This window comes from Piliocolobus tephrosceles, chromosome 3, assembly GCF_002776525.5.
Source record: "Piliocolobus tephrosceles isolate RC106 chromosome 3, ASM277652v3, whole genome shotgun sequence".
Lineage (NCBI taxonomy): Eukaryota > Metazoa > Chordata > Mammalia > Primates > Cercopithecidae > Piliocolobus > Piliocolobus tephrosceles.
The window spans coordinates 92766384-92780242 of NC_045436.1; the positions used below are offsets into that span (position 1 = coordinate 92766384).

A 13859-nucleotide genomic window follows, 5' to 3' on the forward strand; every position below is an offset into this window, starting at 1 on the left:
GAGTACACTGAACCTTGTTAACTCTGGTGGGTTTTCTGTAAGGCTTGTTAATAGTGATAGAAAAAAGAAATCATAGCACAAACCCCATATTATATTGGTTCCCTTAGACTATATACACTTATCAACTAATGTCAAATGTAATTACAAAACTGTGAATTATAATTTCTAGTTTCTCTATAAATGACACATTTCTCCTTAAAAATCTCAATTTATTTAAGATTTTCTTAAAATAAACATTTCTCCTCTAGTTTGTTCAGCTTTTTTAGTAGAAACAATACCACTTACAGTACTTGAATTCTATGAGTGCTATAGCTGTTGGGATCACTCATTCAAAAAACAAAAACAAAACAAAACCTTAAATTCTCTTGAAAGGGGTGTGCTTGCCATTCATCATCTCTTTTATGGGAGATATTGCCCTTTCTTCTCTTTGGGGTGAGTGATGCATGATGTTGTTTCTACAATAGGCAGAATACTATGGTCTATTATATACACTTAGGGATGTATGCTCCACATGGCCTATGTTCATCCTTCTGACTACAAGCTAGCTCAGTCATTCTGCAGAGGTACACTGTGTAGACAAGAATAAACATTTTCTCCACTTTATTTTAGATGACTCACTTTTTTTTTTTTTTTTTGGTGCTTTTTTTAAAATTTAGATTTTTCTATTTTTTCCTTTGTTCTGTTTTTTTTGGCTGGGTTCCTAATTATTTTCTTAAAAAATGATGAATTATTTCTACTTTACAAATTAATGTGAGAAATGAAAGTAAAACATGATACTTTCTTTATTAATAAAGCATGTCATGATCCAATAGGTTTGTGTTGTAATTTCTCCTTGAAAAGAACTGAGTTTATGGTCTTTACTTCATATCCCAGCTGTTCGAGAATTGCTGAATCCATAGGGAGTTGCCTGAGTTATGTAATTGGCATGAATTATTTGAGTTTGAGGAAACACAATTACCACATAATGTTAGCCAGTGCTGGATGAATCTCAATTCAAGGACTCAGGGTTGCAGAGGTCTGTGGGACCGTGATGTTTTCTTTGTTGAGTGCAGTTGTAAATTTGTTTCTTCTTTTTATAGCTTGTAAGTAAAAAATACATCATTCTTCAGCATTTTGCCTCATTACTGTCTAGCAAAGACACGCTATGAGGAGAGACTACTTAAACAAAAGATGAAGTAAACAATTAAACAGGCTTAGGGAATGTTAAACTAATAGCATTGGGGCTTATAACACATTCAGACCCCTCCATTCTCTTTTACTTCTTTTTCTTCCTTTAAAAACAGTACGAGGAGGTACAAACATAACATTTCTTGCCAAATAGTTTTGTTCTTTCACAGTGGGAGAAAGGGAAAGAGCTTTCTTTATGTACTTTGCTGCTCTGAGATTTCCTTTCCTGTTCCCTCAAGATGAGCCTTGAAACTTGGCTCCTCAGTCTTTGAAGTACCAGATTGTAGAATAAAATTAAATAGTATTCAAGAGCATGGTGTGATTCTGCCACTTCAACCTACATGTGAGGCCACCAAATATTACATGGTCTTCAAGGAATGCATTTTGAAATGGATTTGTTTTCATACATAATTCCCAATGCAGTAACTCTGAAAGAATAACGTTGGTAGCAGGAATTTATGATACACATTTCTGTTTTTTTTTTTTTTCAAGATGGAATTTTGCTCTCATTGCCCAGGCTGGAGTGCAATGGCACGATCTCAACTCACCGCAAACTCTGCCTCCCAGGTTCAATCTATTCTCCTGCCTCAGCCTCCCTAGTAGCTGGGATTACAGGCATGTGCCACCATGCCCGGCTAATTTTGTATTTTTAGTAGAGACAGGGTTTCTCCATATTGGTCAGCCTGGTCTCGAACTCCCGACCTCAGGTGATCCACCCACCTCAGCCTCCCGAAGTGCTGGGATTATAGGTGTGAGCCACTGCGTCCCGCCTATGATGTACATTTCTATGGGCTCTGCGATGTTAGGTGCCTATCCAAAGACTGTTTAATCCTTCTAAGAACTCCTTTTCATTTACAGTGGAGAAACAACGTAGTGTGCAGGCCAAGGGAAACTGTGTTCCGAAGAATAACTAATCTTCTATCTTTTTGACGGATTTTTATGTTCCAGGTGTAAAGTTACTGTTCCAGGTATTTTCCTATGTAATATCATTTACTTTTCACCATAACACTGGATTTGGTGTTTTAAACTCTATGTAATAGATGAGATTGAGACTCAGAGGTTATATGACTTGCCTCGTGCCACATAACTAACCAGTAGCAGATCCTGTTCTTAAATCAAGATTGATGACTCCTCATTTTTCATTTTTTTCTTTCTTCCCATGCTTTCTTTGTGTCCCAGCGAATACATGATATAATTTGTTTATCTGCTTACAATAAAATCTACAAAATTAATAATCTTGTGCTATTTTCTATTCCAGCCATGTCAAGTTATAATTTTTTTTTTTTTTTATTGGAGACAGGGTGACAATATAATTTCTTTTTCTTTTTCTTTTTTTTTTTGAGATGGAGTCTCGCTCTGTCGCCCAGGCTGGAGTGCAGTGGCCGGTTCTCAGCTCACTGCAAGCTCCGCCTCCCGGGTTCAGGCCATTCTCCTGCCTCAGCCTCCAAGTAGCTGGGACTACAGGCGCCCGCCACCTCGCCTGGCTAGGTTTTTTTTTGTATTTTTTAGTAGAGACGGGGTTTCACGGTGTTAGCCAGGATGGTCTCGATCTCCTGACCTCGTGATCTGCCCGTCTCGGCCTCCCAAAGTGCTGGGATTATAAGCTTGAGCCACTGCGCCCGGCCTACTTTATTTTTCAAGACAGTATACTTTTGAGAGTTAAAAGGAGTGCTATTAATTATGCATGAAGAAAGCAAGCTTATATCAAAATTATCCAAGGCAAATTAGAATCTATAAATACCCTAATTATTTATTTATTTATTTAATTTTTAAAATTTTTTTAATTTTTTTGAGGCGGAGTCTCGCTCTGTGGCCCGGACTGGAGTGCAGTGGCCGGATCTCAGCTCACTGCAAGCTCCGCCTCCCGGGTTTACGCCATTCTGCCTCAGCCTTCAGAGTAGCTGGGACTACAGGCGCCCGCCACCTCGCCCGGCTAGTTTTTTGTATTTTTTAGTAGAGACGGGGTTTCACCATGTTAGCCAGGATGGTCTCGATCTCCTGACCTCGTGATCCGCCCGTCTCGGCCTCCCAAAGTGCTGGGATTACAGGCTTGAGCCACCGCGCCCGGCCAAATACCCTAATTATTTAAAAAACTAGAGGTAATATAGCTTAGTAGTTAGAAGTAGCAGCTCTGGAGGCAGAGCTAAGTTCAAATCCTGATTCTACCATTTACTAGCCATCTTATATTTGTCAAACTGCCTCACCACTGTGCCTCAGTTTCCTCATATATAAAATAAAAATAATATTATTCATATCATTTAATTGTATTTTAAATGAGGTTATACATGCATAGCATTAGGAAAGAGGAAACCCTTGATAAGTATTGTCTATTACTACACATGGAGAAAGAGTGATTTCTGTCATTATGCTTTGAGTGGTATCAAAAGACTTGCCTGAAGATAAATACAGCTTCATTTCTTTCTTTTTTTTTTTTTTTTTGAGACGGAGTCTTGCTCTGTCGCCCAGGCTGGAGTGCAGTGGCCGATCTCAGCTCACTGCAACCTCCGCCTCCCGGGTTCACGCCATTCTCCCGCCTCAGCCTCCTGAGTAGCTGGGACCACAGGCGCCCGCCACCTCGCCCGGCTAATTTTTTGTATTTTTAGTAGAGACGGGGTTTCGCCATGTTAGTTAGCTAGGATGGTCTCGATCTCCTGACCTCGTGATCCGCCCGTCTCGGCCTCCCAAAGTGCTGGGATTACAGACTTGAGCCACCGCTCCCGGCCTATACAGCTTCATTTCTATAGTCAGTCCTTAGAATTAAAGCATTCGTTTTCTGAAAGCATTACCTAATAAGTTCTCAATAAATATTTACTAAAGGTATGAATGAATACATTATCCCAGAAGAATAAAATGTGCTAGCATCCATGGTTACAAGGATAATTTGTATTTCAAAAAGACATTAAGAATATAGAGATGGGCTCGGTAAGTTTTGATGATAGCAGTGGGTGGGTGGGAATTGGGGTAGGAGAAGTATTTAGCACCTGATGATCCTGGAGGGCTGATTCAGATGGGGTGTGGGAGTTCTAGGTGGCTCTGGGACAGTGAAACAGTTCTGGATTCCAGGGGGGAAGGAAGGGATGGAAATGGAAGAGGCCATTATGCAAATGCCGTGTACACAAAAATTTGATTGGCGTTATGTGCTAGAAAAGGGGAAATAGCCCTGGCATGGCAGGAACATTTGCCCTTGGAATTAGACTGCCTTTATTAATCTTGGGTAAGTCCCTTGGGCAAGCAGCCCCAGCTGTTTCATTGGTAAACTATATATATATCTAGTTTATGGGGCTGTTGTGAGGATTAGAATGAAGTAAGTGTCCGCATGTGTGTGTATGCATGTATATAATGTCCTGCTTATTATAGAAACTCAACAAATGATAGCTTCTATAATTATTAAGGATCATAACAATTACCCAACTCAGAATTTTGAAGAATTTTGAAGTAAAGTGTTTGAAAGCTCTTTACGAATATAAAGTACTTTACAAAGATATGGACTTGTTATGAATGCTGACATTGTCCTGTTTACCAGCTCTAGACCTTGGATGTACTGCTGTTAGAAAATAGCAGTGTTTCATATTCACATGGTCAGAGCTGTAAAGATTCAGAATCAATGAGACTGATATCCATGCTAAGGATATTGAAGTGAAACTTTAAGCCATAATTGTTCTTTTTGTTCTTGTTATTAGTTTATCCTTTTTGAATCCTGAGGTCATAGGATATGGGATATTAGTTTGATGTCTGCAAAACCAATCGAACTCCACATATTTTGCTTCTTAAGCTGTTGATTTTAGGATGGACTTTAGGATGCAGAGTGGGTAAATCTTCATGCATTTGCACATTCTAAAAATACTTTTTTACAAGTCCTTTATAGCAGATAATATATCCCCCAAATGGTTATTTCAACTATATTTCAGATAAATAGTTTTTTTAAAGTTGTTTTTGTTTTCTTTAGAACTCATTCTGATATTCTAGCTCCAGTCTTATAAACAATCCTGGGAATGTTAATTTCAATTTTCTCTTATGTAAAATGAAGATAATACTACTTTATATGGTTATTGACTAGATTAATATGATAAAGCATATAAGGTATTTGGGAAAGTGCATTATACCTACAAGTGTGAATATTGTTATTATTGTAAATTACAATAATAATGTACTTTAAATCTTTTTTTTTTTTTAGACAGGGTCACTCACTCTGTTGCCTAGGCCCACTGAAGCCTCAACTTCCCAAGCCCAAGAAATCCTCCCACCTCAGCATCCCAAGTAGCCTGGGACCCCAGGTGCATGCCACCACACCTATTTAATTTAAAAAAAAAATATTTTTTTGTAAAGTTGAGGTTTCTCTATGTTGCCTAGACTGGTCTCAATCTCCTGAGCTCAAGCAGTCCTCCTGCCTCAGCCTCTCAAAGTGCTGGAATTACAGGTGTGAGCCACCACACCCAGCTAGCACCTTAAATCTTAATTTGCTAATGTAATTGTTGTTTTTGACATTACTTTTAATGGCAAAACTGCAATTACTTTTGTACCAACCTAATATAAACAACTTCGGGAAACACTGTCATAATAATGACCATTTATCAACCTCTGCATGTTGTATACATTCTCTATTCCATAATGGTCTTGCAAGATTCTTCTCCCCTTTTTAGAGATGGAGGAAACCTCCACAGAGATATAGTTACTTATTCAAAGTCATGCAGGCCAGGCACGGCGGCTCACACCTGTAATCCCAGCACTTTGGGAGCTGAGGTGGGCGATCACTTGAGGTCAGGAGTTTGAGACCAACCTGGCCAACAAGGCAAAACCCTGTCTCTACTAAAAATACAAAAAAATTAGCCCAGCGTGGCAGCATGCACCTGTAGTCCCAGCTACTGGGGAGGGTGAGGCACAAGAATTGCTTGAACCCAGGAGGCGGAGGATACAGTAAGCAGAGATGGTGCCACTGCACTCTAGCCTGGGCAACAGCAACACTCGGTTTCAAAAAACAAAACAAAACAAAAGATCATACAGACAGGAAATGGGAAAATGAAGATGCAAACACAAGCTTGCTGACCCTTGCTCTTGTGCAATTTCCACAGCACCACATCGACTCTTCATCTCTAAACTCTGTGATGTCCCATTTCAAAATGCCCTAGTTGGCTTCTTTTTTTAAAAAAAACATCAAATTCTCTCATTTCTTGAGCACTTACTATGGGCTAGGCATGTAGTAGGCCCTGTGATATGGAAGTGAATACAAGCCTGGCTTCCTGTCCTTGAGAAATTCAGTGTAGTGGAGGAGAGCTCCATTCATTTATATGAATAGAAGGAATCTCTAGTCTTTTCTTTTTAAGGAGATTAAAATTATTGATCGACATAAAATTTTTGTATTTGGTGTTACATGTACATATGTGGTATACATACATATATATTATTTTTATAATTTGAAAACTTTCAAACTTTAAGTTATGAAAGTACTTTACAAATGAATGCTGATTATGTTGCTATTCTATGTAAGAGTTGACGATAATGGAAAGCTGTAGATTTAGTAACATATTGTTATGAGGAACTAAACATTCATCTGGGTGTGCTGTAGAATATTCCACAATTTCCTAAAAGCTGGGCCTAGAAAACATGGTAAAATGCAAATACTTGAAGATCCATGAATCCATGTCATTTTTTATTGGGAGCATGATGTTCTTTTGTATTGTCACCCCTAGAATGTACTGCTCCACTTTTTCCACCATCCCTTGGCTATTTCAGCTTGATTTTATAGGAGCAGAAACAAGACGGAAGTTTGTTATATTTTAGTTATGATTTCTTTGACTCACATCAATGAAACATGCTTTAGAATAGCAGAGCTCATAGATATGATAGGGTTGCAAGATCTGAAAGCCAGATTTGATGTACAGTATTTCCTCCCCCCTCGAGTCTTTGACTATAACTAATAAGTGGTACAATTCCCAGTAATTTGCCAAATGTCTGACAGGGTTAATGAACTGGTGACATCAGGATGCTGGTGCATTAGACACATTTTGTGCAGAAGTTTTGTAAAGCCTCTCCCAATGGAGATGCTTAGAGATGAAGCATCAATGTGCTTGTAAGTGGCCTAAGGGTAATTTAGTTATCCTAAATAGTCTTAAACATATTTTCCTAATGGAAAATTCTTAATGGAAATTTTTGTTGTGATAAGCATTGAACCACTTAGAATTGTTGCTCTCATATTCCACTTGTCTGAAAAATACAGATGGCACCAAAAAACCAGACATATTAGCCTAATACCACAGTGGATGACATCAATATAGTACTTAGGGAGAACTTGATACACTCGCCATAAAGCCTTTTAATCGTCCCTTTCATAGACTTGGGTAGGCAAGCCTATTTTCAATTTAAAAGAAAAAATAATCATTCAGAGCAGGATTTGCAAAAGGAATTTTCATTCATTAGTGACCATCAGGATTATTTTCCCCACCAATTTTACAATCTTTTAGGTGCTGAACGCCATGGATTTCTCCTCAGAGTGGCAGAAATTTATCATTATCTGTTCTCTGGGGAATTAAATTGATTTTTTTTTAACGCTCCACTGGGGCCACAATTTTGCTATTATGCTCAGATAGCCCCAGAGCTTGCAGTTGCTGGCACTTCTGTCTTTTTTTCAGATGAGTGATACAAACATGCCAAGAACCCAAAGGAACACTTTTAATTCAAAAGCAACTTCATTACATAGTTTGGTTACATTGAAAGTCTGCTAACATCCCACAAAATCTGTCCCCAAACTAGAGAGTTTATTTTCCTGAGTATTTATAAATTCCAAAATCAAAATAAGAACAAAAGCAACTCAAAAATAGTTCTCTTGGTTGACAGTAATGTCAGAAAACTGGTCAACTCTGAGAGTATGTGTCAAAGCGAGAGCATTCAAACTGTCTGTGATTCAGCGTTGCTGCATTGTGGCCTCTACATTGCCCCAATTGTGTTGCGTTTGTGAGTCAAACTCATTTTGCCACAGCAAGCTGCATAATGAAAGCATTTGTTCTCATTCTCTCACCACTCGCCACCCTACTGCTTCAGTTCCAGGCCATTACACCCAAAGTCTCTGACAGAGAAAAAGGAGCTCACTTTAGAAGACTTGGAAGGGTCAGCAGGATTGCTGGACTTGGAGCAAAGCTCTGACTTAATTTATGTCCATTGGTTATTTAGAGAGAGCTTAGCTGTTTGTACTTTGTTTTCCAGCCACAGGAGGAAGGAGCTACAGTATATGTCTTCAAAAGCCGTTTCTTTTGCCATGTGTGATATAGACCATGGGCTGTAGGTTCTGTTTAGAGCATAGTCGTTTATTCATCAGGGGCAAATTCTCAAGTGTAAACATTAATTACTCCTACCTTCAGTCTGTTGTTAAGCCCTTTGCTTTGTTTAAGCAAGTAACAATTCTGAGAGGTAAAATCTGTGCACTGGAAACAGAATAGAAACCATTTTTACCAGAACAAAAAGCGAAGGGAGAAGAAAAGGATTGAGAAATGTAGCATAAAACTTCCAGCTTATTGAGATTTCCTTTTCCTTGTAGAAAGGACAGATAAATGTGAGTGCTGATAATGCTTTTCTGAAGTAGAGAAAGACACCTTTGAGGTTTCATTCATAACCTCAGAAGCTAAGGAACGAGGTTAAAGAGCTTTTGGTCAAGTTTTTTTTTTTTTTTTTTTTTTGAGACGGAGCCTCACTCTGTCGTCCAGGCTGGAGTGCAGTGGCGCGATCTCAGCTCACTGCAAGCTCCACCTACTGGTTCAACCGATTCTCCTGCTTCAGCCTCCGGAGTAGCTGGGACTACAGGCGCCCACCACCACGCCCGGCTAATTTTTTGTATTTTTAGTAGAGATGGGGTTTCACCATGTTAGCCAGGATGGTCTCGATCTCCTCACCTCGTGGTCCGCCCGTCTCAGCCTCCCAAAAAAAAACTCCCAGGCCTCATGCCTGGGATTACAGGCATGAGTCACCTCTCCCGGCCTTGGTCAAGTTTTTACTGCTGATACGTGGCTGGTTTGGATAAACACTGTAAATGCCAGGCTCAAACTGCCTGTTTTTTTAGCTGTCATTTCTGCTGTCACCAACCTGAGACCTTCAGACCTTCAGGGCTTCTCCCTTTATTCAGCCTTGGAACCACCGCCACAGCCACTCACTTACCTGCTCCTTCCAATGAGGCGCCACCCATATAGTGAAGTTGTTATTTAAAGACCAAACCACTTAGCTCCAGTGTGAGGATGCTTAACATATGAACTACATACAGATACACCAATTAAAGTGAAGCTTCTGTATGAAAGGGGACGATAACTCCTCAATCATGAATTTGTTTTTTGCATTTTCCTTGCCTGGCACACTCTCCCCTCTGCTACTTTTACAGCTGGTGATCTGACAAGTCATATTTCTCTTACAGCCAAGGTTAGAAGAGCTCTCTCTCTGACTTTCTCTGATAACTGGTCACTGAGGAAGTGGCCAATTCTTTAAATTTTCATTCGGGCAAAACTAAAACCATGCCTCTCTTCAAATACCTTGCATAGCTATAGCTTCTGGTCCCCCATGACAGCAGTAGTTTCTCTCTCCTGGGTTTTCCCGGGAGCCTGGGGTTCTTTGACCCAGTCTGCCAATATTCCGTTTCTTTGTTCAATGCCTCTTGTTCATGTCTTCGTCCTTGTTACTTTTTTCATTTTCCCCTTCTCCACAATAGGAGTTCAAATGGAAAACATCATCTGTCTCAAGCAAAAGTTATTTGCATACATTGTTATGAAGAAAAGCAACTGATTTTCTTTAACCTCTTAGGATCAGCCTCTTTATTTTTCACATTTCTTAAGAGTAGTAAGAGGATTGCCAATCAGAAATTAGTTGGCCATTAAAATTTCCTCATCTGTGAAAATGAAGGGATTAAAACAGATAATCTCTTAAGGATCTTTCTAGCCCTAAAAATATGCATGCACTGATGATGTTCAGTCTTTTTATGGGGGAGGCCAGATGGATGCTCAGCTCTCCATGCTGTGCATCTGCTTGGTCAGTGGCTTGAACATCTGTTTAGGACCTGATATACCAAGGCATTGCAATTCCCCTTGCTCACCGTTTCAGCTAGCAGCGGCAGAATGCCTCTCAAGAAGGTGTCAGCACTCTTGTCTCTGGAAGAGCTTTTTATTCCCATTATTTCCAAGAATAATAAGAACTAGTTTCCTGTATATTTCCTTTTTGAGGCTGGGAGATCTATTTTGTGGTAGTGAAGAAATTATGCATATTCTTCTCAAATATCTCAAAAAAACAGATTTACTATCAAATCAATATTAATTTATGGGACATAAACTATAGATCAAAAAGGTGAGAAAATATTTTGACATTTTATCAAAGGAGAAGCCAACCATCTTTATTTTATTAATAGACTGCTTTTTAGAACATTTGTACATTTATAGAAAAATTGAGTGAATAGTAAAGAGTTCTGAGATTATCCTCTCCCCTTAGTTTCTTTGTTAACATTTTATATTAGCATGGTATATTTATTGTAATTAATAAGAAATTATTATTAAATAAAGTTATTGTGTTATTATTAACTAAAGTCCATAGTTTATTGAGATTTTTAAAGTTTTTAAACAAATGCCCCTTTTCTCTTCTAGGATACCACATTTATATAGTTGTGTCTTGTTAGTCTCCTCTTGTCTGTAACAGCTTCATAGGCTTTCTTTGCTTTTTATGCTCTTGACAGTTTTGAGGAGTACTGGTTAAGTACATTGTGGGATATCCCTTTGTTGAAATTTATCTATGATTTTCTCATAGATTACATGTTTTGATCACAGAATAAAGTGCCGTTTTCATCACATTATATCAAGTGTAGCACTGTGAACATGACAGTGCTGTTGATGTGAATTCTGGTCACTTGGCTGACATAGTGTTTATAAGGTTTCTCCACTGAAGCCAACCATTTTTAAACCAGTGTTGACTATTCTTTCAAATAAAAATTCTAGATTCCATATTTGGAAATTAATTTAAAACTAACTCAAGAAAAAGACCTTGAAAATAACAAAAACAGGCCGGGCGCGGTGGCTCAAGCCTGTAATCCCAGCACTTTGGGAGGCCGAGAGGGGCGGATCACGAGGTCAGGAGATCAAGACCATCCTGGCTAACCCGGTGAAACCCCGTCTCTACTAAAAACACACAAAAAAACTAGCCGGGCGAGGTGGCGGGCGCCTGTAGTCCCAGCTACTCCGGAGGCTGAGGCAGGAGAATGGCTGAACCCGGGAGGCGGAGCTTGCAGTGAGCTGAGATCCGGCCACTGCACTCCAGCCCGGGCGACAGAGCGAGACTCCGTCTCAAAAAAAAAAAAAAAAAAAGAAAATAACAAAAACAAATGAAACAGTTCATTTTCTTCTTTCTCCTATCTAATGAACATAGACCTAAATAACTAAGCTCATGACTTACTCAGACCTTTTTCTAGGAGAAAGAATTTTTTTTTGTAGTTGACACACCAGGAGATAAAAGAGGAGGAAGCAGAGGATGGTGTTTTTCTCTGAGATGTGTCAGCTTCATGAAGAAATTGTTGCCCTACAGACACTGATCCACAACTGTCAGTTCAGATATTTCATTCTGACTGAGAGACACTGAAAGAAATGACCACCATGGAGGGTATTTTCAGCATTTCTAATACCTCACTTAGGGAAGGAAAAGGCATTTCCTAACCCTTGTGTCTGCTTCCTAGCTCAACTCTATCCAGGTTGATGGGGGTTGTGAAGACTTTCCTGTGGGTGTAATCTCATTGTTTTTATTTAAAATGAGTGAAAGCAATAGTACAAAGACTTGAATATCTTTATGCATATTTTAATTGTAGTGAAAGTTAGGAAAGTAACTTCTTTAACAGAATACGGAGGTGACCTTAGTAATTAGGATTCCAAATACCACATGTTGGAACTCAGAAAAAAGGAGTTCCCTTTCAATTAAGCTGGTTGCTTAAATTTGTGTATTTACATATTTTCTTAGTAACATCCAAAATAATTTTAAAGTATTTATAATTTTCTCGTTTTGTTAGTTAAAGTTTTTAACTAACTTTTAAGTTAGTTTGTAATAATGTAAATGCTATTTACATTATTACTAAGATGAACGTGCATATACAATTTCTTCTTTTTTCTCTCTCTGGCCCCATAAAAATACCATTTTCTTAGCCATTAGCATAGATGAGAGGATTCTAAACAAGGTTTTCTCTGTAGGATTGGGTACAATGTAGGCACCTAATAGACTGAACTATTTTATGAATACTAGAAATAAATTATAAGTAGTATGAGAATTAAATTACTTCTTCTGCATTTCTAATATCCATCACATCTTCAGTTTCAGTGGTAGTGTCTTAGTTTCCCATCTTCATTTTCTCTGCTTTTCATCAATCCATCTCTGTAGCCAGAGCAAGTTTTCTAAATACTAAACTTAATCACATCCTTTTGTCCGTATCTGCTCACCATGATGACTCTGGATTGCTGTCATTAGTTTTCCATCCTGCATCCCCTATATGATTATAAGATCTGTGAGTGCAGGAACAGTGTCTCATTCACCTTTGAACAGCCCCCTGCACACTGTAGACTCAAAAACCACAGGGTGAATGAATGAATGAATGACTTATAAGTTATAAGTTTTTATTATTAACTCTTTTGGTTTAATTATGTCATCTCCAACTAGATTGGAAGGCACCTATATAATGCCTTATACACTGTTAGCACTGCATACCTTTTTGTAGGGAGTCATTTTTGTTGGGTATTAGAGTGACCACAGTTAGCCCCTGGGATTTCAACAGCCATCTAACTATTCATTCAATTATTCAGATACGGGTTTTTAGCAGTTGTAATTGGATAACTATAAGGTATAAATGGAAGCATACTTTCCAGAAAATGGCCAGAATGTGAGGGAAAGCAGTGTTATCTATTATTTAGTATCTTAGTGCTTGTTAAAGGTAGGAGAAAAAAATACTAGGTTAAAATTAGTGAGTCTTCATCTTTATAGGAATTTTTAAATAACGTTTAGGAGGAAAGAGACGCTGATAAACTGATGCTGAAAGTATCTGTCTAGTTAATTTTTTGTTACAAATGGTTTTCAGTGTTGCTTCTTTGCAACCTCAAAGCAAAATCTCTGCCTTAAAAGAAGAAAAAGGGACGAAGTCGTGGCGGTGGCGGATCGAGGAGGCGATAACGCGGCCTCAGGCTCTGGTGTCTCCCAGTCTGCTAAAGCCCCGAGGCTGTCACCATGGACTTCCAGCATCGCCCTGGGGGCAAGACCGGGAGCGGGGGCGTGGCCTCCTCCTCTGAGAGCAACCGTGACCGCAGGGAGCGCCTCCGGCAGCTGGCCCTAGAGACCATCGACATCAACAAGGACCCGTACTTCATGAAGAACCACCTGGGCTCCTATGAATGCAAGCTCTGCCTGACGCTTCACAACAATGAGGGGAGCTACCTGGCACATACCCAGGGGAAGAAGCACCAGACCAACCTGGCCCGGCGAGCCGCCAAGGAGGCCAAGGAGGCCCCTGCCCAGCCCGCACCTGAGAAGGTCAAGGTGGAGGTGAAGAAGTTTGTGAAGATCGGCCGCCCAGGCTACAAAGTGACCAAGCAGAGGGACTCGGAGATGGGCCAGCAGAGCCTCCTCTTCCAGATCGACTACCCTGAGATCGCCGAGGGCATCATGCCACGCCACCGCTTCATGTCTGCGTACGAGCAGAGGATTGA

General features: G+C 39.5%; 1 protein-coding gene and 1 pseudogene across 21 annotated transcripts in view; both read left to right on the forward strand.

Moving 5' to 3' along the window:
* Positions 1–13859, forward strand: part of ANK2 (ankyrin 2) — a 583169-nt gene that overhangs the window by 76678 nt on the left and 492632 nt on the right. The gene's annotated exons all lie outside the window — the stretch shown is intronic.
* Positions 13291–13857, forward strand: LOC111547907 (annotated as a pseudogene). The gene has a single exon (XR_002733265.2). The product of XR_002733265.2 is annotated as a splicing factor 3A subunit 2 pseudogene (transcript).